Here is a 25,459-nt window from a genome sequence, read left to right as displayed (position 1 = left end):
GCCATAATAGCTAGAAAGCCCAATGCATTTTCCTTTTTTTTCCCCCAACAAAGCACTTAGATAACAAAACCGTGGTGCACATGGGCTTGCCTTTCAGATGTACTACTGAGCGTATAGATGTTGGGCAGTACCAGCTGCCATCATCCTGTTCCCTCATCTACACATTTGTTGTATATGGAAGGGGAACATCTGTAGAGCCCTAGAGAGGGCACTCATCACAAAAACGTTTCCCTGGAGGCAGGCTGTGCAGCATGGCCTTTCCCAGTTTGAAGAGACACTTGGCCAACAGTCTGAGGCAAAGAGGCAAAGAAGGAAGGTCCGTAGCCAGGGAGACAGACCAGGGACAGACTGCACTTGCTCCCAGTGTGGAAGGGATTGTCACTCCCAAATTGGCCTTTTCAGCCACACTAGACGCTGTTCCAGAACCACCATTCAGAGCGCGATACCATAGTCTTTCGAGACTGAAGGTTGCCAACAAAAAAAGGCACATTTCCTTTTGCGCACTCTGCAACTTGTGACCTTTAGACCACAAAAGTTGCAGAGCCATTCTAGGTTGTTCAACCACATTCCTCAAGGCAGAAGTCAGAAAGGCTGACACCAGGAACAAAGGCAGCATCTACCATTTTGCTTGTCCAAAAAGGAATAGCACCAAAAAAAAAAAAAAAACTAACAAAAAAACACACACCCTATATTCACTTGGCAATCCACAGCCACCTCCTTGCCTATCAAGTGTTGCTCTCTGCTTTTAGAAAAGGACTGAATTTTACAACATCCACAAATATCTTGATGAAGGAACCAATGTTCGGTCAGACACAGACAGAGCAGGGCTACTCTGATGGCACGCTTAACTTGGGAGTCACAACGTGCTGGGCCACACCCACAGTGTGCTGGAAATCAAAGGATGGCAAGGAACACAATGGGCAAGCTGAGACTTGAGAGAAAGTGGATCAGTCTTCACTGCTACAAAAATAGAATCTAGCACAAGAGGCTTTTTTGGTTGTTGTTTTTTAAAACGCCCTCTATCCTGCCAGCTGAGCACATTATACCATTCTGCAAACAGGCCAGCAAGAGACTTCCCAAGTTACATTCACGCCTCAGAAGCAAACTATGAGGCTTCAATCAGACATACTTGCACTTTAGGTGAGGGCATCTACATATACTGTGCTGAAAATTCTTCAGTACCAAGACCTAAAATCTGCAGCCAAAACCTACCTGCAACATTATGGAAAATATATGCTAAGTGAAAAAGTCCAACTTCCTATCTACAGAAATCTCTGTCCAAACCTTCTTTTACTGTCATTAACAGTTTTTCTTCTGCAGTCAACTGGACTAGAATCATGAGGTCCAGAGAACAGGAATTCTCTCTTAGGGCTTAGGTTCAAACTGCAGGATTCAGCATAAGATATGCTGTTTACAGCACTTTGTGATATAGTTTTAGCCTTGGAGGTTTCCAGTATTCTTGTAGCCAGAACATTAGTGTATTTACTCACAGGTAACTGCAACTGAATTCCATAGGACTTTCCCAAGAAAGTATCCAGAAGATTGTAATCAACAAACATCATACACAAGATCCTACTCTTGCATTCTGCATTCATTCATCCAGACTAGCTGCCACATCTTGGTTCTGTATTCTGAATGACATTGCCCATAAGGGTGTATGGAAAGGATGGGAAAAATCACCCTGCTTAACCATTCTATGTCCGGTTGGTTCAAAGGTGATAACGAATAAGTTTCAAACTACCTCGAACACACATCAAGAGGGCCACAAGATGCTCTTCTTTCTTGAACCCACTGACAAAAAAGAGCTCACAAATCTTTCTTCTCCACTTCCGTATCAAAAGGAATTCTATCAACTTGCAGAAGGTTTTTTTCTCTTCCTGAATAGTCTTGAATTTCTAAAAGTTTGTCACCTAAAATTCATGGTTCAACTACTGAATGTTCTCCACTAGTCACTCTTCTCTTGTTATTCGGGATTCTTAAGGTTGCTATCTTGAGAGATAAAGCTCATAAGAATGTAAGAAAAGTCCTGCTGGATCTGGACAAAAACCTATCTAGTCCAGTATCCTATTTCCCACAGGAAATCCACAAGTAGGATAGAAAGGCATATTTCCCTTCCACCATTACTGCCTTGCGACTGGGCCTTTGATAGAGCTCCATGGATCTGTCCAATTCCCTTTAAAGCTAGCAGCCATCACTTTTGGTGACTGTCTAAATTGAGAAAATTCCTAAATGTTGCAATCACATACACTTACTAACTGCCTTAGAACATTCACAGGGCACTGTACATCTCTTGGGACTCAGCACATCATACTAGAGAGACTGAATGCCCTGCATTATTTACCTGAGTACTCATGTCAGGATAAAAGGAAGGGGGATGCAATGTTGCCATGCTGTTAGCTCCTTCAATGCTCTTCAGTCTCTGATTTCCCCATCCATGCACATTCCCCTCCTTCCTACATCTATAAGCCAAGGGACTAATAATCTAGTGATGCAGATATACCTTGTTTACTGGGAGCTCCCCTACTGTGCTTCTGCGTCTAGGTAGAAAGCAATAAACAGGTTCCTAAAATTAATCCGGTGACTTACATAATCAACTCATTTGAACATGCATCATAGCAACAACTTACCTCAGGATGTAAGGTACAGTAAAGCAGCAAGAGGAAGGTGGCCAATATTTTCTTCCACTAATCACAGCAGATCTCCACAGGCTAAACAACAATCCACAAGAAAGCCATCAAATCCCAGATCCTCACCTGGATGTTGGAACACAAAAGAAAACAATAACTATGGCAGCAATCAACACACAGGAAACCAAAACGCTCCTGTAAGAACATTTGGTACTTATCTGCAGTGTGAAACAGGACCAGTGCTTAATGTTTATTATTTACAAGGGCTTTCCTCTCTAGGGTTGCCAACTTTTGAACCAACCTCAGTAGCTGTTTAACAGCAATTTGATGTACAAACATTAGGAGGTTATCAAGTTTAGCCCCATGCCATGATAAACGTCGTATGATTTCTGCATAACAAGCTTTTGTTGAAAGACCCCACAGCATGTCAAGACATTTTTTCCCCTAGACAGCCAGCTACAACTCGAGCCCTCCCTTACCATGAAATGTCATAAATAAGATTCATCTATATTTGTCTTTGCATGTTTTCTTTTCTTTTCTTTTACAATTGTACCATAAGACAGGCTCAGAAGGGTTTCTCTGTGGATGTCATAGTAAGGCACTGGCAATGATCACAGAAGTATGAATAGGGTGCCAAATTAAAACAGGCAACATGCAGGTTTGCCCCTCAAATAGTCATCATGTTACCAGGAAGAAAGAGAGGGGACTAGGGCAGCAATTTTCAACCAGTACGCTGCGGCATATTGGTGTGCTATGAATGGGCTGCAGGTATGTCACAGGAGTTTGGGGGAGGGTCATTTATAAGTAGGGCCACTGAGATATGTGAGCCCCCCACAAAACCTGCAGTGTGGGGCACCTTGTCAACCAGCCAAAAACCAGTGGTGTGCCTTGACAATTTTAGTGCCTTGTCAGTGTGCCATGAAATGAAAAAGATTGAAAACAGCTGGACTAGAGAAAGGGATTGAATAGGCTAGAAGGAGAAAAGAGGCTGTAGTTGAAAGATGAATGGAGGCAGGGTGCTGAGGAGGGAGTCTGAAAGGGTAAGGGGCAATGATGACTTGAAAACTGACTGACTGAAGGCCAGTCTGCACATTACTTTTATCAGATGATGAGTACTTAAAAATGGTCACTGCTGTAGCATTGGTTTCCACTTCCTAGCTGAAAACACCTTCACCCCACAGGCTGTGAAAATTAGGAAATGTGCACAGAAGCCCCAAATCCTTTCACAATCACTGACTGAACTGCTATGAAGTCAGAGCATGCTTTGGAAGAGAATCTTTATATCATGTTTTATTCAGCCCTTTTTACCGGAACAATAATAAAACTAGACGCTGTTCCAGAACCACCTTTCAGAGTGTGATACCATAGTCTTTTGAGACTGAAGGTTGCCATGTGAGTAAAACAATCAGAATAAGCTTTTCTGCACATGTTTGTGGCTTCCACATTTTTCTCTCTTTGCAACAATTGTGGCTATAAGCTTAAATTACTAATGACAACCGGTATTCTTGTAAAGTCCTCTGACTCCAGAAGATGAATGATCAGAAACGATAGCGGTTCCCTTCCGGAAACCCCCTTGGATATCAAAATCTGTGGATACCTGGAATCCAGTTTAAATGTCTTTAAATTGAAACAAAGCATGCAAAAATCAGGTAACACGTGGCAAAACCGCACCATTACCAAGCCTCTTGGAGCCAAAAATAGCTCTAAAAACACAATTCCACATCTCCAAGCACCAGAATATGCTGCATTCAGCCACTAGATGTGCACTACATTGTATTACATTCAGCACCTCTTGTGGCTGAATGTGGTATATATTGATGTCGAAGACCCAGAAGTGCTTCTTCCAAGTTATTTGTAGACCTGAGAGGCTTGATAACAATGTTATTTTGCCACAAGAAGATAGGAAGCCCGGTTTTCGCATGCTTTGTTTCTATTTAAAGACATTTAAACTGGGATCCCGGCATTTTCAGTGGATGCTGGCAGATGCTGGTAAATCTGTGGGTGCTGGCAGATCCTGGGGTTAGACTGTACTGAAAAATGTAATTCAATAACAATAAATAATAACATACTTTAACAATGTATAGAGAACAGATCTGTTGCAGATCCTGAGGTACCCCATGTGATTATTTTTACACAAGTTTTGCAACTGGTTTATTGATTTTTTATGCTATGTAAATTGTGAACTACTTTTTGTTGAGAAGTTGTATATAAATACTCTTATTAACAACAACAACTCCTCAAGAGCCAGTTGACCCAAGTAGTAACTCAGCATTAAATATGTAGAAAGTACTGGTAATAAATGCCAAGCTTCCCCTGTATGTCACTCCAGTTTAAATGTCATCCACTCATTTGAGTGGAGTTGACAAGCTGAGAAATGGCATACTTCTACACCCACACATTCTAACACAGCATGTCGCATTGCAACACATGTTGGTGGGATCCAGGTAAACCTTGAAGCTTAAAAAAATCAGTGAGTTTCAACAATTATCATTGCCCAGATAAACAGCTTCTACTGTTCTACAACAAATCATCAGCTCAGAAGCTGTTCTGCAAAAAAAATGGACAGGTTCATATTTCAGACTTCATGTCATTTAGTAACTATCAATATCAAACTTTTTTTTTGATTTTAGCAATAGATCATTTCAACTCAATTATAAGCAACAAAATTGCCTGCATGTTCATTATACACGGCAAAAGGCTGATAGTTACATTTTATCAGGGGACTTATTTGGTCCTATCAATATATTGATGGCTTTTGATGCCCATTTTGCACACCACAGGCCACATACACATGGGGGGGGGGCGCTGTCCTACACCCTGTTGCTCAGGCAGCCCAATCTTAACCAAGTGGCCCGTGGTGTATCCAGCACAGATTAGGAGGTGGCTGCTGTGCAATATAGAGCAAGGGAATATTTTTTGGAGTAAGGGAAGTAAGTGAATTTGCTGGCACAGATTTGAGCAGCCAGATGTAATGCCAGGCTGGCTGGGAAGGGATTAGGATCTGGCCTAAGTTGCTGAATCCAATCCCATTCCCCTCCCAGGTCTGGTCCGCCCACCAGCCTGCCACCCCTCCATCCTCAAGACTTCCACACTTACACCAACCTCTCCAACTCCCCATACTGGTCACCCTCATCCAGTGTATACAGGTTTTGGGACAGGTTCAGCCAACTGCATAATAGTTGCAAACATGCTTTATGGTATGCTCGCAACACCCCTGGGCTAGCGCAAGGGACTTGCACCAGCCCACATGATTCTCTGCATTGCACAATTATGTATTTATATCCTATTCTTTTTACCAGATGCTTGGACTGGCATGGCATATGTGGAGCTATCTTATTTCATCCCAGATGGGAACTGAAAGACTAGTTTGGATGGTATTGCCAGATCAGACTACCGAAATTTGGAGTACGTACATGCAAATCTCTCCCACCATGTAATCACATGGGGAGAGCACATTTGAACTACCCCTCACCACACAATTTAAATTTAAATAGCACTGGTTGGGAAGGAGATGCATATGTCTTATTTCATGCAATGAGGGGCTAGTTAGAGGGATCATCCAAACTGGCTCAGTGATTTTTAAAAAAAATTATTCAGTAAACGCCACAGCTGAGAAGGGATCAGCACCCCCGTCTCTGGCACTACCCGTATAGGACTTACAGTGGTAGATCTCACAAACTTCCATTGCATGCCCTGGATAAGATTGGGCTGTTTGACACAGAAAGACAGGAATATACAGTATTAGTTAGAGTTGCATGCATCCTTTTGTTGACATTTGGCCTGCTTTAATAAATTACCTCCACTGACAAAATGCCATGTTGTATGTGGACAGTTTTTCTACCTAAATGCTCTTTCTTACACTGAAATTTGAATGACGAAGCCAACTAGCCTCTCCTTCACTCAGCATTTATGTGCCTAATTAAAAAGTGCCTAATTGTATTCCTACAGATATCTTACTTATCCCACCAAACTGGGCCACCTTAGAATGAAAAGATTTTCTGGAAGAGGTTCTGCTGAGTCCAAAACATTTAAGATATCATTTCAATTTTCCTTGACTTTATTTAATTAAAATTCTTGGTAGGGTTCAAACCTCAAGAGAGTTAATTGCTTTACTGGGCTTGCTGCCTGATAAGATTTTCCATGAAGGCAGACCTGAATCTGCCTGTGCTGTCTTCAATTTGGCTGTGCAAACCAAATGTCCAAGCCAGAGTTTGCAAGCTGACAAGAATCTGATGCAGAAACCTGTATGGGTACATAATAACTGAATACCAAATACAATAAAAGTTGTAGCTGCGGAAGTGTTGCAGAGATTTTATAGTAAAGCAATTCTAAAGGCAAGTCTATGGAAAAGCTTCTATGGGGTAGAGCTCACCATGCAACTTGTTAACACAATTCAAGCCAGCTGTGATGAGGAGCTCCAAATCCAACCTGCCCTGGGAAAGTTCTCATAGCCTTGGGTAGATCAGTCATGTATATCACCTTGCCAGGTAGGAAGGATTCAGTCTTGCATTAAGTGCAAATGAACAGGAAATGTGTGGTAAAATATCTGGTAAAATGCCCACCCCAATCAAATGGTTTCAAAAGGATGCTAGTCAGTTGTCTGTTCCAATTTGTCCTCAAACTTGCCCCGATTCTTTTCTACTAATCACTAGAATGTCATTTTTCTTTCCACAAGACATTCAAATAGAGCATCCTAACGTTGGTTTCTTTAAAAAAATCAAAAATCATTCAGACTAATTTTTGTTTGAAAAAAATCCCATGAAGATGCCCACATATAAGAATGTAAAATGAGTCCTGCTGGATCATGCCAAGTGCCTATCCAGTCCAGTTTACAACCTGCAATGGACTTTTCCTCCATAAATCCCTGTTTAACATATGCTAGCTTAGATGTCTTTAAAGACATATGCTAGCTTGGTTTACTAGCTGGCCATGGATTATGGCAGGGGTGCTCAACAGGTGGATCGCGATCTACCGGTAGATCACGAGGCAAAATGAGTAGATCGCGGAGTGCCGACCCCCCCCTTCAGGTGCCTCTGGGAGGAAACGCCGGGAGTAAGGCCCATTGTACTCAATGGGGCTTACTCCCAGGTAAGTGTGGCTAGGATTGCAGCTTCACAGCCTAATCCTAGGCATGTCTAGTCAGGAGTAAGTCCTGTTATACTCAGTGGGGCTCAAGGTACACCAACATACATTGTACACATAAATGTTATATGTTATGATGGCGCGAACATTGTAAAAAAAACTCTGGTAGATCTCCGGGCCTTGCTGGGTTTCAAAGTAGCTCTCGAGCCAAAAAAGTGTGAGCACCCCTGGATTATGGTCTCCACCAACCCTACTCCCCATAAGGACCTGCCACTATACAGTTCCCCTCACTAGAACTTGAAATGTTCTTGAAGGCTCCATCACATCAGAAGAGCTCAACAATGACAGTGTCTTCTGCAAAAGTTTGGTATCACTGTACTTTAAAAATGAAATATTTTGACTCGATTTAGTGATCACGATGTAGGTTCATCTCTTCAGTTATGTTCAGAAGGGGAGGAGGGAAAAGGAAGCAGTTGAGTGTTTGAGATTTCGGTATCAGTTGCTACACATGTGCACACTGCACAGGAACACTCTTACGGATATTCTGAGCAGAAATAAAAGCCACACCTGAACTGCATTAGTTTGTTGCTGGACTGGAGGAGCTGTTACAGTCTATTAGACCAATAATCTGCAAACCAAGACACATTTATTGTACATGGCAGATCATAATAGCACCAAAGAAACTATCATTACCTACTGCATTTAAAATCAACTTATTTTCTCTTTAATTGGTCCAAAATATGGGTTTCACAGATAAGGTGCATTAGTATTTCAAGACCACACCTACCACAACACCACAGCAAAATCAACACTGTTACTTTTTCAGTTTTCTAGTGCAGGGTCTGCAGTTTCCAAAGATTACCAAGGAACTTGACACAACTTTGCTAACTAGAAGGATTTATAGACCCATCATTCTCACTGTGGCACTACTACTGAACATGTGGGAATATGAAAAAAAAAACACTATCAATCTGGCCAAGGCTTTGGACAAACATGCCATAGGCATGTGAACTTTTAGTTGAAAAGTGGTATATAAATACTGTTAATAATAATAATAATAATAATAATAATAATAATAATAATAATAATAGGTTTCCATTTCTTCCATCTGGAAAAAGCAGCACATTTTAAATAAATAAGTTCCAAGACCTGTTTCCATCCTGCACCCACAAATTCACATGTATCAATAAGCTCCATTCAAGATTGCCACCCAGCAAAATCAGATGAAAGGGTTTGTTTAAAAGACACACCATTCTTTTATTTTTGGAAATAATGCTACCATAGGAAGACTCAGGCCATGCAGTGGCTGAACGCAAGTGATGCACTGAGACTGGAAGCAGAACAATTACACAACCTGTTCAAATCATAAATTGCCTTGAATCTGGTGAGAGTTTAATACAGGAGACGGTTATACAGCATAACATAAACTATCAGGTTTAGTGGACAGCTTGTCTATCCACGGAATTGTGGAAAGGAAACACTCTTAATTGATGTCAATATGAAAGGAGATTAAGAAGGAAGAAATCTAGGAGGTAGTTCAAGCACAGAATAACTTCTCCCCGTATGCATTCTTGCAAAGTTCTTCTGCTACAAATATCTTAATGGTAAGGCAGGTTCATGTGAGAGAAAATTATCCTTCAGATACCTCAGGCTGTTAGGTTTAAAAGGTTGAAAACAATATCTTGAACAGAGTCCAGAAACAGTAGTGGGAAGTCCTTTCAATACTGCCATAATATGCTCACAAGAATTAGTTCTAGTCATAAGAACATAAGAACAGCCCCACTGGATCAGGCCATAGGCCCATCTAGTCCAGCTTCCTGTATCTCACAGCAGCCCACCAAATGCCCCAGGGAGCATACCAGATAACAAGAGACCTGCAACCAGGTGCCCTAACAATCTGACTGCTGCATTATGTGCCAGGAGTACAAAGGCATCTTCAAGGGCATCCCCAAGCATATGTAACATGTAGTCTAGTCTGGATGTTCCAAGATATAGCTGTTAATCACCTCTTTCCAAGAAGCAGCACAGGTAACACACCAGCCAAAACAGAAAAAGATGCTATGAGGTACTAGTGCCACTTAAACAGCTAGTAACAAAGCTGGATCAAGCAGTGCTCCAGAATGTGAATGTGGGGGGGGGAGTGCGACCCCCATCCACAACAAGCCGAATACTATGCTCATGGGTTGATAAACATCATCACGCTGTACAATTAACCCCTGCTAATTGGGTAAGAGGCACTTTTTCAAGTGGGTGCTCCTCTTTTTTTAGCAGGGGGAGAGTAACTGGCCCACCTCACCCCAGCACTGTCTGTTCTAGTGGCTGTCTGCTGGTATTCATTGGCATCTTTTTAGATTGTGAGCCCTTTTGGGACAGGGAGCCATTTAGTTATTTGATTTTTCTCTGTAAACTGCTTTGTGAACTTTTAGTTGAAAAGTTGTATATAAATACTGTTAATAATAATAATAAGAACAAGAACAAAGGTGACAGGGGTGACTGCAACAACTACCATGGCATCTCTCTCCTTAGCGTTGTAGGAAAGCTGTTTGCCCGAGTTGTACTAAAGAGGCTCCAGGTACTTGCAGAGAGCGTCTATCCAGAATCGCAGTGCGGATTCCGAGCCAACAGGTCCACCACTGATATGGTATTCTCCCTTAGACAACTGCAGGAGAAATGCAGGGAACAACGACAGCCACTCTTTATAGCCTTCATAGATCTCACGAAGGCCTACGACCTGGTCAGCAGGGATGGCCTCTTCAAGATTCTCCCCAAGATTGGATGTCCACCCAGGCTCCTCAGCATCATCAGATCTTTCCACAAGGACATGAAGGGCACTGCTGTCTTCGATGGCTCCACATCAGACCCCTTTGACATCCAAAGCGGCGTGAAGCAGGGCTGTGTTCTTGCACCAACCTTGTTTGGGATTTTCTTCGCTGTCCTGCTGAAGCAGGCCTTTGGAACTGCAACAGAAGGCATCTATCTCCGGACCAGATCAGATGGAAAGCTTTTCAACCTCTCCAGACTGAGAGCAAAGTCCAAAGTCCAGCTGAAATGTCTGCGTGACTTCCTCTTTGCCGACGATGCAGCTGTCACTACCCACTCTGCCAAAGATCTCCAGCAGCTCATGGATCGTTTTAGCAAGGCCTGCCAAGATTTTGGACTGACAATCAGCCTGAAGAAAACACAGGTCATGGTTCAGGATGTGGACTCACCTCCCTGCATTACAATCTCTGAGCATAAACTGGAGGTTGTCCATGACTTTGTGTACCTTAGCTCAACGATCTCCGACACTCTTTCTCTCAATACCGAGCTAAACAAGCGCATCGGTAAAGCAGCTACCACGTTTTCCAGACTCACAAAGAGAGTCTGGTCCAACAAGAAGCTGACAGAACATACCAAGATCCAGGTCTACAGAGCTTGCGTCCTGAGTACACTTCTGTACTGCAGCGAGTCATGGACTCTTCGCTCACAACAGGAGAGGAAACTGAACGCTTTCCACATGTGCTGCCTCCGATGCATCCTCGGCATCACCTGGCAGGACAAAGTTCCAAACAACACAGACCTGGAACGAGCTGGAATCCCTAGCATGTATGCACTGCTGAAACAGAGACGCCTGCGTTGGCTTGGTCATGTCGTGAGAATGGATGATGGCCGCATCCCAAAGGATCTCCTCTATGGTGAACTCGTGCAAGGAAAGCGCCCTACAGGTAGACCACAGCTGCGATACAAGGACATCTGCAAGAGGGATCCGAAGGCCTTAGGAGTGGACCTCAACAGGTGGGAAACCCTGGCCTCTGAGCGGCTTGGAGGCAGGCTGTGCAGCATGGCCTTTCCCAGTTTGAAGAGACACTTTGCCAACGGACTGAGGCAGAGAGGCAAAGAAGGAAGGCCCATAGCCAGGGAGACAGACCAGGGACAGACTGCACTTGCTCCCGGTGTTGAAGGGACTGTCACTCCCGAATCGGCCTTTTCAGCCACACTAGATGCTGTTCCAGAACCACCATTCAGAGCACGATACCATAGTCTTTCGAGACTGAAGGTTGCAACAACATGGGTTGATAAACAATTCATCAACAGCACCTCTATCTTATCTTGATTCAGGTCAGTTTATTAGCCCCCCCGTCAAGCCTATTACCAACTCCAAATACTTTTCAGCACATCTATGGCTTTACCTGGTCTCATGTAAGGGAGAGACAGAGTTGGATGTCACCAGCATATTGAGGGCACTCACCTCTAAAATCCCTGATGATCTCTCCCAGCAGTTTCATGTAACCAGCATGGGGAACAATAATAAAATATTTTGCCAGGTAGCAACTATTGCCCAGAACACCTGTGCCGGGCTTAGGCTAGAACATCGACTGCTCTCTTTCTGGATTAGTCAGACCTGCCTATGGTTATCCATGTATTACACTGAGACTGATTACTGTAGCATGCTCTACATGGGGCTGGCAACCATTGACCAACTTCCCTTGAAAGACTGGGGACACAATCCTAACCCCTTATGTCAGCTCTTTCCAGCACTGGCATAGTGGTGCCAATGGGACATGTGCTGCATCCTGCACTTGGGTGTCAGTCACTCTTGGAGGCCTCCTCAAAGTCAGGGAATGTTTGTTCCCTTACCTCAGAGCTGCATTGCCCTGATGTCAGTGCTGGAAAGCACTGCTGGAGAGCACTGACATAAGGGGTTAGGATTGTGACCTCGGTCTTCTTGGTGAGGTCTTAGCTCAATTCAAGAGGTTAACTCTGACAGAGGACACAGTGGGGCTATGGGCATCCTGTTTCTTTCTCATCCCATGTGGGGGGGGGGAGTCCATATCATAGGGCATGATATATCACCTATATTTGCAGCACAGTGAGTCTAGAAGCCAGATGCAGATGCTCAAAAAAAGGGGTTTATTGAGGCGAGGGGGTTCAGCAAATAAAAGCAATTTTTTTCAAGTCTATAGCCTCCTCTCTCCCCTGTTGTTACTGTCACACAGATGGAAGGGAAAAGCAAGGGCTCTCCTTGTTAAAAGGATGCTCTTTGGCCCCAGGCATTGCTTTTTAATAGACACACTACCCTGAAGTTCTCTGCCTATCCCCAGGGGCCAGGGTCTCAGTAGGAACCTAGTAAGCTTGCCTCCCCCCAGGCAGAACATCAAAAATGTTGAGTATCCCCACTTCTCTGTGTCCCCTCTTCCCAGCTTCTTCACTCCTCTCCAGCCCGCCTTCTGTCACCTTCCTTTTATAGCTTCTCTCTCATCCTCTCACTCTTGGAGGGCATTCTCCCTCCCTCCCTGCCGTTGGTTTCACCCTTCCGTCCCAGGCTCTCTACCCCTTGTACCCTCCTTGCTTCTTTTTCCTCTGGCCTTTTCCCCTTCTGTTACCTTCCAACCTTTCTCCATTCGCCTCTCCTTTTCTCCTGCCATCCTACCCTCTCCAAGCCTCTCTCACCCTTTTACAGTTTCATGCATTTGGTTCCTGTCCCAATCTTAGCTGTTAACTGCCCAGCTTCACAGGAGGCTTCCCGGCTTGGTGATGACATCATTGCTGAATGTAATACCCGGAAACCTTGCCTGGCCACAGATCTGGGCAGCTTCATGTCACTACAGAGGTCACAGAGGGGTCTATAGCCTTGACATGGAGCAACTCTAATGACCTGCTGCGGCCTGCATCTTTTAGAAAACTGTAAAACCTTACATTTTGGACAGTACTTTGCTGTGATTTGTGATGGTATAGATTTTTCAATTGCCACTGAAAAGCAGAGAGCACGGCAACCTGGGTTGCTTCTACACGAAGAGCTTTTTGTATTTCTGAGGTATCACTATTCCATTATCAGGTGTCAGTGGAATTGAAACAAAAGTTCCATACTGCACTTAATACAGTGGCATATAAGCCCAGTCTAGCAAGGACTGTCCCCAAGGGCTAGGATAAAAAGTAAGTCCCGTTCAATTCAATGACAGGACTGAGACTGCAGCCTTCACCTGGGAAGAGAGAAAAGGGAAAGGTAGATTATCTCAATGAAGAACAAAGAGCAAAGCTGGCCTGGGAGCGATGTCCACTCCTTTGGTTCCCCAGTGCAGATCTGATTGGCAGTGAAGGCGACAGAAAGGGACAGAGGAAATTCCAATTCATTTTTGGATGCTCATCTCAGAAGGTCAGCAGATCCCAGTGAAGGGAATGAAACTACTTCAGAAGTAGGCAAGTGCTGGAGGCAACCCCTGCTTCAAAACCTCTTTGCTTTCAATACATGCTGCTTTCCCTGTTTGCCAAGTATTTCGTCAGGGTTGCTGTTGCTTAATGGATCAGGAGTTGCTTCACATCAACACACAGAAGTTAGACCTCCACAGCCCAATCCAGCTTATCAAGGCTGAGAAGGGAGGGGTGAAATCTCCCTCACTCATACTAAGATACTTCAGGCAGTCTGCATCTCAGATCCACAAGTACCTTGTCCTTTCCCTTCCACTTCAAGAGCACAAGACTAAAAATGAAAAACATTAATTTGGAACAATATTCAAACTTCAACAAAACAAAGAAGTAGAACCAGTTGCATACGTAATGGACCGTGGCACAATGCTCTATACCTATTCTTTCATGTCTTCCCTCAAAAGTCAGAATACATGAGGTTCCAAAAGAAAATTCAGAACAGGTTAAAAACAGGATAACCACACTTTCTATTCAATGTCATCTGAAAACTCTGTTAAAAGGACGTGACCGAAAGATAGCAGAGTAAAGGCCTAGTGTTGACGCAGACCGGATTGCTAATGTGAAGGAGTTCCACATATAGGGTGCTGCCACAGAGAAGGCCCCAGAGGCTGTCGACCAGACTTTCATTGGTAGTAGAACCCATAAGAGGGCTTGCCTCAGGGAACATGCTATTTCTTAAAAGGGAGTACCAAATGAAGGAAGGTACTAAATGGAGAGAGAGGTGGCACTACATTGGGTGGAAGGAATTTCAGGCACGGAAGGCTTCAAGGGAGAATGAACAGAAAAGGCAAGGAGGGCGAGGGTCACAAAGCAGGAAGAGGAGGTCAACAAGTAGGGATAAAATGGGATTCAAGGGCAGAGAAGCAGAGCAATATTGCTTTTGTTTTTCTGCTGAAAGGACACTGATATCCAACTAGATTTGTTGCTATTAAATTCTTTGCACAGGTTCCAGCTTCAATTCATCCTTACTCAACATGGGTGACCAAAACTAGGTGCAGACCAAAACATGCGACCTTGCCATAGTATATGGTAGTGTATCCCTAACTCACCTATTTGCCAAATTCCCCTCTTCCCCTCCCATCTAGTTGCCATCATAAGCTAAGAAAGCTTACATCTTCTCTGCCACCAGATACATCAATTGATGGTTCACAAGTGATCAATCGATGCGTTCTAGCATTGGATACATCCCACTTCTTTTGTAAACAGTCACACTAATTCCTGTTTGTTTGTTTTTTGGCGAAAGAATGGTTAACCAGCAATGTGGCCCACATATTTCACTTGATTAAATTACCAAATTTTAATCAAGCCGTAGGGCTGTTTTCTTCAATGCTTTACTTGCAAGGGAAATAAATCTGTTTTCAAAAGCTATGTTAGAGGTATGTGAAAATTGTGTTATTTATTTTATTCAGAAGTAAGCCCACTGTGTTCAGTAAGACTTAAGTTGGCAACCTATCTTATTCATCAGAAACAAACACCTCTAGCTATGGCAGAGCCTTGGATTTTGTATTTAACACCCCATATGACATATGACTAGGCAGGAAAGCATTACAAAAATTGGAATTTCTTTGGTTTTGGTCACAAACGACTAACTGGTATCTTGCTGGCAAACAGGCTAGTAAACACGTTTATGAGCTAGTAACCTTGGCCAACTTGATTGCAAGCCTGCCTTATTACAGTGTGTCCGGGCAACCCAGGATAGTTGGGTTGGGATCATTCAGGGCACGTGGGCAGAGAACAGATCAACACATCCAACCAAATACAGAGAGAGAAGGTAGAGCAAGGCACCAGCTGTGGGTCAGGAATGGGGTACTGTAGAGTTTACACATTTTCAAATAGCACACAGATTCTCAGGCAGTGAGAACATCGTCAGAAGTTGAAAATCTATTCATGAGTTGTGCTTCACAGGACAAAAAGGCTCTAACAACCTTTCTGTACAGGTGGATGTGAGCAGTCAGTCCCTGGCTTTGAATTATTCCACAGATTCTGCCAGGTTGTGTGGCTCATAAGGGAAGTTCCTAAGATCATCAAATGGGCTACAAGCAGATCTTCCACCAAGCTCTACAAGCGTAAGTGACACATTCAAACCCTGAAGGCTCCAACATCTACAACTAAAGAATCTCAGGTAGCCAGGCCAGAAAAAGATGTCCACCTGAGGCACAGTTGGCGCCTTGCTCAGTCAAGAGAAAAACAACACTACATGAGCAGACAAATCAATGGTCTGCATGTAAGGTGACTTAATGTGTTTATTTGGTCTACTTGTACAATAAATCTGCTATAAATGTTTTTATGTAACACAATCAAAACAATGTGTTATGCTCCTCAGAAATCTGTTTGCCTTACACAGCAACATTATAATCTGAAACAATATGCTTCTGGGCAAAAAAATTATTAAAAAATCCATAGGCTGCATGCAACACCCACCACTATTCTGAGGGAGAGGGAAGGTAGCAAGCAGCATTCGGAGCGGCTGTTTCTTTCACAGACTGCTCTCTTTCAGTGAGCTGCAGGAACAGCTACGCTATCAAAGAGGAGGAGATGCTGTCTTGCCTGTTGGGTCTCTGGAAAAGTGAGCAGGCGGCGTGCTGATCCTGCTTCCAGAGGAGCAGGGAGAACAGGCCAGGACAGTGCTTCTCAATATTCTTACTGCTGCATCAGCCCCAGAATGCATCCTTTCCACAGTACACAACCCACCAAAAGTCAATGACGATGAGAGTGTCAACTGCGGTAGAAGGTTTAAGGTGCCTGCAAAGAAGTGTGACAAATACACGTGTCTGTTTCACTAAGTGTGTACTTGGCATGCTCTTGCCACCAGTCAGGACTCCTGTATGCACATGTAGTGGGTAAACGTGTCATGAACAGAACACCATTTCTCCAAATGGAAGTGATACCCATTTAACAAAACTGTCCTTGTCGGAAGTAGACCTAAAATTACGACACTTTCTTTATTTTAACCTAAATTTTCCCAGCAGCTTATTCTAAATTTACACTTTTCAATAACAAATGGAAACAGGACAAAATTCTTAAGGTCAATGCTGACGGATCCAAATTCTCACTCTTCCTCATCCCTGATACACAATGTTTTACCAGCAATTCTAATGCACTGTAGTAGACACTCTGCCTGTACTGAATAAATAGAAGAGATTCAGCTGCAGCAGGGGTGACAGTGGGAGGAGGAGAGGGAAAAGGCCTTATCTCATGAATATTCAGCTGAAACTCCAGGCCCCCAGCTAATCCTTAAAATTCTTCACTCCAGGGGGATCACCAGAGTTCAAAATAGAAAAGGACATATATTATGGATTAATAGACAGAAACCGCCCCTTCTGCTAGGACAGGACAGAGGCTCAAAGTGTGGGTTTGGTTCTTTATTTTGTTACTCAAATGCTAACATCTGACACCTTGCTCTTCTCTAATATTCTCTGTGGATTTAAGTACCCTTGCAGATTAGTTGACAGTGCCCTTGACGTTTCAGCTGAGTGTCAGGTATTTGTAAATCTGAACAGATTATAGTTATTAGAACATTTTATACTGCAGCAATGAAGAACCTGCTCAATAATTTCTATTTAGTAGAAACTAGAGCTGAAATCAGGCATACTGATACTTTTACCTATCTGTCCAACAATTTCTGCAAGTCTTTATAAAAAAAACTGGTAACTAAATCCAACTGGACATTCCCAATTCCTTGGGAGCAGACTCAAACTACTCATCAGCACTATCCAGCAGAGGGTTGATTGCTCACACAAGTCATAAAATGGACTCAAACACCTCTAAATGTGTTTGGGATGATAAATGAAAGCATTCTACATATATGTAAAGACTGCCTTTGGCTCAGGGCCAATTCAAGACTTCCTGGCATCTAAGGTAGCAAGCCAAATGCTGCCCTCACTTATGACAACCCCTGCTACTCCTACTCCCTGGATTGAAATAGGAAGCCATAAGCCACCACTCTCCTCTCCTCCATATTTCCTCTTCAGCTCTGTCCTACTCTTGCTTGGTCAAGTGGGAAGAGAAGGAGCGATGGAAGGGAGTGGGGGGACACCCACCTCCATCCACCCAATTTGCTGCCGAAGGTGACCACTTCAGTTGGTCTTGTATTTTCGTAGGGTCAAATCTAATTCGCATTATTTGAATATGTGATGATCTTCAGGTTTGAAGTTAGTTGGGAGCTTTAGTTTAATAGCTAATTTTTTTAAAAAAAAATTAATCTGTTTGGTTTAGCTGTTCCTCTCAAAACAGCCAAACAACTTCTTCATTTCTAATGGCCCAAGTGATGGTCACATGCCTCCTCTGCTGGTGCTGTCTGCCATAAAAGGTGCTCCGGCTGCATGCAAAGATACACGCAGCTGGAGTGCCAATGGGAACGTTGGCGCTTTCCCACGTGCTCCAGAGCAACCAATGACAACGCCAATGGAGATATTACGAACCACCTCTTTTTCCCCCCAACACACGTTCAGTTCAAACTAACTCCATCGTGGTTTAACTCCATTTTGGATTTCTGGATTGGCAATTCTGGGAGTCAAGCAGGGAACTTTGTCCAGCAAAGGGGAGGTTACACTGAAAGGAGATATGCTAATTCAGGGCCATTAAAGGGTGATGGCTTTGGAATGTCTGCAGGTCTCCTTTCACCTCAGGAGCTTGTAAATTTTGGGTGCTCCATCCTGAGAAAATGGCTGTGCATCATGAATTCTGCATTTTAAATTAAATTTCAGACTGTCCAGCAGCCAGGCCACTTGGGCAGCCTTTTCAGTCTCTGAGCCAAGAGGTATCTCCCATTAATAATCTAAGCCTTGGGTGGCACTCATCTCACTATGCCTATTGTCCCACAGGAACCTCTCTGATGGGAGAACCATCAAGCCTTGTGTGCGCCTCCTGGAAGGGCAGAAAACTCAGGCTGCGAAGCTAAAGAGAAGTTAAAATTCCTTTGTAAAAAGCCCTATAACTAGGTCCTGCTCTAGAAGCAGAACTTCTGACACTCCTAAACCATCTGGGAATATCCTTTCTGTGTGTCTTTGGAGCTTCTTTTTCCTCCATTTTGCAGGGTGTCAAAAAGTTGCATTTTGGAGGGCTTCTTTTTTCCTTCACTTTTTAAAGCCATCTCTTCCCCAGCAAAGATGCCCATGCTGTGCTTTTGAGGTTTTTCCTCCATTTTAGGTCACTTCTCCATTCCTTAGTAAGCGTTTGCTCTGCTGAGCAAGTTTTCCCATCTTGCCAAGGAGCACTTTTTTGCTCTATTTTTCTCCTCTGGATCCTGGAACTTTGCAGCCCTGCCCTTGCTGCTCAGAAAGCACTGCATACCCCAAAACCTAACCAGCAGAATAGGACTGGAAACCCACCCACCCCTTTCCTTTGTGATCCTCAGTCAAAACAGTTTGTTTTTTCCTCCCCATCCCAAAGCTTCATTCACCTTCTCCAACTAACTCCTGCTGTCCAACCTCAGCTGTTGACAAGTTATTTCTTCTACCATTTAAAGTTCTGTGGCTGATCTTCTAAGAAAAGTAAATGTGCCTCTTATTGGTTATATTTCTTTGATAAGCGCTATCTCAGCCTCATGGTTACTAGTTAGCCTAATTTTAAGGCACTCCAAGTTTGTTTGCACCACTGATCCATATCAATGAACCCAAAACTGTCATACTGCTAAATTTGACCTCTGGCCACGCTAATTCCCCCGATTTCAGTTATGTGTATGTGCATGACACATGTAGGACACATGCGTGCACATGAATGAGTAGTGTTGGCAACAATAAGGTGGAGGAGAAGCAGTAGGGGATGGGGGAGGATGAAATGACATGGGAGCGGAGGAGGGCAGAATGGAGTGGCAGCAGGGAATGGTGTATCGCAGGGGTGCTCCAATACGTCGATCACGATCGACTGGTCGATCGCGAGGCAAAAGGAGTCGATCGCAGGCTTCTCTCCCGTCCACGCATTCCTGGGAGTGAGCCCCTTTGACTCTACTGGGGCTGACTCATGAGTAGACCTGGAGAGGAGCCGCTGGCAGGCTTCTCTCCCGTCATCCACACATCCCTGGGAGTGAGCCCCGTTGACTCTACTGGGGCTGACTTACCTTTCCCCTGTTTTTGCACTGGTATGTATGGCAATCTGCCCCCCCCCAACTTCCATCTGTTGGTTCTGTGTGCAAGGGGTTTTGCACTGGTCTTGCTGTGATGTCTATATAGAGATTTTCCCTCCCCCACACCTCTCCCCTGTTTTTGCACTGGTCTGTATAGAGATCTGCCCCCTCCCCCAACTTCCATCCCTTGGTTCTGTGTGCAAGGGGTTTTGCACTGGTCTTGCTGTGATGTCTATATGATGTGATCTATATGATGAGATATGTGTCTATATGCTGTGATCTTCCCTCCCCCACACCTTTCCCCTGTTTTTGCACTGGTATGTATGGAGATCTCCCCCCCCCCCAACTTCCATCTGTTCATTCTGTGTGCAAGGGGTTTTGCACTGGTCTTGCTGTGATTTCTATATAGAGATCTTCCCTCCCCCACACCTTTCCCCTGTTTTTGCACTGGACTGTATAGAGATCTACTCCCCCCCCCCCACTTGTATTGGAATCGAGGAAGATCTGGTGAGGAGGTAGATGTGGTGTCAGTAGTGGCCCCTTAAGGGTAAGGCCTGGGCATCCAGCAGAGTGTGCTGCACAGCTGCAGCCACTTGAAGGCAATAGGTCCCTCAGGGATATAAGAGCACCTGAGGCAGGAAGGGCTCCACTTATTTATGTGAGTCAGCCTTTTCCTACATGAAGATCATTAAGTTCCACCATGACTGATGAACATTTGGAAGTGTGCTTGAGGCTGGCTGTCAGCAGCTACTGTCCGGACAATGCATCCTTGGCTGATTCACTTCAGTGCAAGCCATCAAAGTAAACTCAAGTAATTACAAAAATGTTTATAGTTAATTATGTTGTGTTGTGCAATAGTGGCTCATGCGGTTATGCAAGGTACACCAACATACACTGTACACATAAATGTTATATGTTATGATGGTGTGAACATTGTAAAAAAACTCTGGTAGATCTCTAGGCCTTGCTGGGTTTCAAAGTAGCTCTCGAGCCGAAAAAGTGTGAGCATCCCTGGTGTATCGGGTACAGAAGGGGGATAGGTCCAGCAGCAGACCACCACTACCCCCTCCCCTGGAGATGTGGAGGCTTACTCCAGAGTAAAGGAGCATCAGCTGACAAATTCAGTAACACTGAATGGGAGATGGTTGCTTTGTGATTTCTAGAACCAAGTAATCAGAGTGACTGTTTTGTTAAGCACCATTATTGCTGGACCGGTAGATGGCAATTAGGTTTTTTGACAAGTGTGTGCCCTTGTTAGGCTTAAGAAGAATTTAGGACCTCACTCCCCCCCCCCCTCACAACTGGTTTCAAGCACAGCAAGGGTAAGTTTCATAAGATCTTTTGATCATTTGTATGACAGCCCATATGAGTAAAAATGCTGCCTACCACACTTTCGATGAATGTCCTTTCTGAACTGAAGGTCCTCTTATGTGGGTGAGCTGCTCAGGCTCTCTTCCTCACCTGCTTGTATGTGTATGGCAGAGCTGAAACAAAACGTAGAAATCTGAAATGTAGCAAAAATTCTAGGATTTACATCTTTAAAATTCCAGGCTTTAATTCTGGAATAGTTTGCAAAATACATCTGCAAAATGTAAAGATGCAAATGTAAGATGCAAAATGCATCTTAAAAGTCTGACATGTTAAGGCCACCTATAAGGTTAAATATCAAGTTGCTAATGTTTTGGTTTTCCTAAAATCTTCAAATGTCTAAAAATGATAGTTTAAAAAAATGAATTCAAGATTAGCACATTTGGAATTCTATAAGCAAAACTGAGCTTGGAGAAAATAAAATACATTTGAAGATTCTTCCCCCAAATTTAGTGATACTCTAATGCCAAAGTTCATGCTATCTCCTCCCAAGGAACTGGAATGGTCTCTTCCACCCTACTTTAGAGAATGAAAAAAGGACAGGGTGTTTTCAAGGGAGGCTCCCTTGTTTGTTATGTGACCTAAAATTGTCATTATGTAATCAACACTATACCACCACCTACTGACAATTTATAAGTATTGCAAGCTTTACACTACAGCATTGCCCTACACCAGTGGTTCCGAAACCCAGGTCTGTGATGCCTGGTCAAGCTCCAGACGCAGAACTGCCGATGACGTATGATGCGCTGACATGATGACATCAGCGACACTTAATAATAATAATAATAATAATAATAATAATATATAAATACTGTTAATACTTCCAGTAGCACCAGGAAAAGGACTTGAAAAATAGCAAAACACAGTATAGGGAGGGTGGGTTGCCTCTTCTGCAGTTCCTCAGAGAGCCTAGCCCGCCACTCCAGACCACCACAAGGTGCTCCATCACATCACATTTGCACTGCTGAGCAGCTTGGCAAGCAAGGATCCCACAATGTCAAGTTTGGGAACCTCTGCCCTACACCAAGACCCCTACTTAAGTACTGGTACTCATATCAAAACGTCCGGTTCTTGACAGCCAAGTCTATCATACCTCACAAAGGCATCAACATTGTTGCCCATAATTCAGCCATAACTCATTGCAGACAGGTTGGTAGACAGCATCTTTATGAAGCCAGACATTTAAAGAGAATCAAGATCATTAGCTAACATTGGCTTCTGGATATATCTCAGTGTTGGCCTGGCTGAACCTTCATAACCAGACCTTCATGCCTCAAATCTGGAGGCAACTTTTTTTGCTAATACATACCTATGAACACAATCCCTACTCAACAGACCACGGGAGAATCTAACCATCATCTTCAGATACCAGCTCTCTCATCTTGGTGCATATTGCCTTAGGGTCGCTGCTGCTGCTGCAGTACGAACTACTGTAGTGGAGAAGCAAGAAGGCAACTCTCCCCTCTAATATGCAACCTGAAGCACATGCAAAAAGCTACATGAAGGAGTCTATACAATTTCTCCTCCTGTCCAAGGGAAAGAAATCACATGAGCTGGTACTACTTTGACAAAATCTCACCTCACACATTCTTAAGAGGGAAGACAGAGGGCAACTACATCTGCCATCGATGTATGAACTGTGTCTTCTGCTCTACCACCAGGGTTTCCTCCCCTGTCTATCTGCATTTTCTCCCCCTCCCACTTCCTCTATGATGCAAGTGGTGTTCATGTCATGATTTCACTGACACAAGAGCAATACATTAGAAGAGGCCTCTTTCCATATATCACCACTGTCACCATCCCATGCACACCCATTAACAAGTGAAAGCTTGCTTCAGGTTCCATCCTTGAGGATTAGTACTTGGCTTGTTGGAGAAGAATCGTTTACCTGTGGTCCCTGTATTATGGAGTGGCCTTTTAATCCATATTTAACAATGCACAGTCCTTTGAGTATTCAGGAAAATTTGCACAGCCTTTATGGAGATACTCAGTCCTCCTTTTTACACTATAGCTACTTATGGCTTTCAATAATAAAACTTATTTAATCACATCAGAAGCAGAAAAGCAGCCCAGGATGCTGTTGGGCCATCACATGACAAAAGAGTAAAAGGATTATTGGAGAATAGGGAGATTGCAGAGAAGATTGACAAAAATTTTTGTGCTGGGCTTCATGAAGATGATATTAGACAGATACCCATGCCTGAACTGCTTTTTTCAAAGGGAGTGTTAGTAATAGCTTTGATCATTATGGAGATCCTGTCCTAAAAAGCCAAGCGCTATCTGAATCAACACTATGAGAGATCTCATTGAAAGAAACTAGTGGCGATTGGCCACTGCTCTCATTGGCTACAACAGCTGTCAATCAAACCAGAAGGAAGCACTGTAAACCTTTGAGCACTGAACCAGAACAGCTCAAAAGGAAGCTACATTATCAGATATAAAATCCTAGCCACTGATAGGCTTGAAATCGGTAGTGACTGTGCAGGAAACAGATTTAGGGGTCATTGTGGTTGCTGCAATTAAAACACTGGCTCCATGTGCTGGAACAGTGCAGAAAGCAAATTCCATGCTTAGCATTGTTCAGAAAGGGACTGAAAATAAAACAGCCAGCACTATAATGCCCTTTTAGGAACCCATGATGCAAGAATACGAAGTGTAGTTCTAGTCACCCCATTTCAGAAAGGATGTAGAAAGGGGCAACAAACATGATCAAGCACTGGAGCATCTTCCCAAAACAAAAGGTTCTGAGCTTTCAGGGTTTCCATTTCGCTTTTCCAAACAGCACAAAACAACTTATTTGCTGGTTGAGCAAATTCACCACCTCCCTTTCAACCTTCCTCACTTGTCAAACTGAAAAAAACAGAGTTGGTTTGCCTTAATCTTTACCTGAGGTCATATTAGCTTATCTTTTCTTTAATGCTCCAGTTACCCCTCCCCAAAGCTTTTCCAAACAACACACAGACAATCCTGCTGAATTGACTGAATGCCATCATGCATGAAAGCCTTGAGAACTTAGAGGGATTCTGAATCACAGAGCACTGTGCTTGAAAAATGCAACAGGGCAAAACTGCAAAAACACAGAACTTCATGAAATCCATCAAAGCAGTGTAAGGACAGCAGAAGTATTTGCAGACAACTTCTCTTCACCAGACTTGTTACAAATAATTTTCAGGTCTTATTAACAAATCAAAGACTATGCAAGAAGGTGAACCAAACATCAAATACAAGCTACACCTATGCCTCACACCTTCCAGCTCAGAAGAGACCAACCATTCACTTTGATTTTAAATAGATAATGATAAAACTGCATCTTTAAAAGGAGGCAGAGCAAAGTAGGATTAGGGCACATTTTTCCCCTTGATGCATTCAGATCTTGGATCAGTTACCTCTTAAGATGTTTTAACCACTCATTTGTTTGCACAGCAAGGATGGCTAAAGGATGAAAACAGTGTGAATCTTTTCCACTCTTCCAAAGCAAATGGGTTATTCTAGAATCTGCTGGTGACTTACAGAATAGTCTAGGTTAATTATTGCCAAACTGAAGACTGGGACTAATATACTGCAAATAGACACCAGAGGAGGAAGAGGAAAATACAATTGACCCACAAGCCCTTACTATGTGTTCCTGGCGTGTTCAAAACAAGTAGTAGACATATTACTTCAGCACTTTCCCCGGAGTAAAAGGAAAGCTGTGGCTCACCCTTCTAAAGCAGCCACTTTCAACCACTGTGCTGTGGCACTGTGGTGCAGATGGTCTGAGGTATGCCATGAGAGTTTGAAGGAAGATCATTTTTAGTAGAGCCACTGGGGGATGCAAGCCCCTGCTTTCAGTGCAGTATGCCTTGTCAATTGTAAAACAGCTGATGGTGTGCCTTGACAATTTTAGTGCTGTGTCAAGGAGCAGCAAGATGAAAAAGGTTGAAAATCTTTGTTCTAATACATGCCATGATTGATGTCAAGAGTTTTCAGAACCAGAGGACTGCATAGCCCAGCATTCACTTGTGTATTTGCCCAGGTTGTTACTGATACCTTCCCAAAGAAGTTTGACAAGTCTGTCTAAAAGTCAGTGGTGGGAGCTGAAGGGACTCTTAACAGCAGCTTAGGAAGGACACACTAGCACAGGGGCTGTTCAAGC

The 25,459-nt window shown here is 43.5% G+C and overlaps 1 protein-coding gene across 7 annotated transcripts in view; it reads right to left on the bottom strand.

Moving 5' to 3' along the window:
- Positions 1-25,459, bottom strand: part of CXXC5 (CXXC finger protein 5) — an 89,403-nt gene that overhangs the window by 25,001 nt on the left and 38,943 nt on the right. For 4 of the 7 annotated variants that reach the window (XM_066624322.1, XM_066624323.1, XM_066624320.1 and 1 more), the window contains 2 exons: positions 21,343-21,440; positions 2,628-2,753 (listed from right to left, as the gene is read on the bottom strand). The gene's annotated coding sequence lies outside the window, so the exon portion shown is untranslated. The remainder of the gene's footprint in view (positions 1-2,627; positions 2,754-21,342; positions 21,441-25,459) is intronic. The other 3 variants (XM_066624324.1, XM_066624326.1, XM_066624325.1) reach the window with 1 other exon arrangement.

This window comes from Tiliqua scincoides, chromosome 4, assembly GCF_035046505.1.
Source record: "Tiliqua scincoides isolate rTilSci1 chromosome 4, rTilSci1.hap2, whole genome shotgun sequence".
In the NCBI taxonomy this organism is placed as follows: Eukaryota; Metazoa; Chordata; class Lepidosauria; order Squamata; family Scincidae; genus Tiliqua; species Tiliqua scincoides.
The sequence above is the reverse complement of the archived record's forward strand: the minus strand, read 5'-3'. Positions and strand labels throughout refer to the sequence as shown.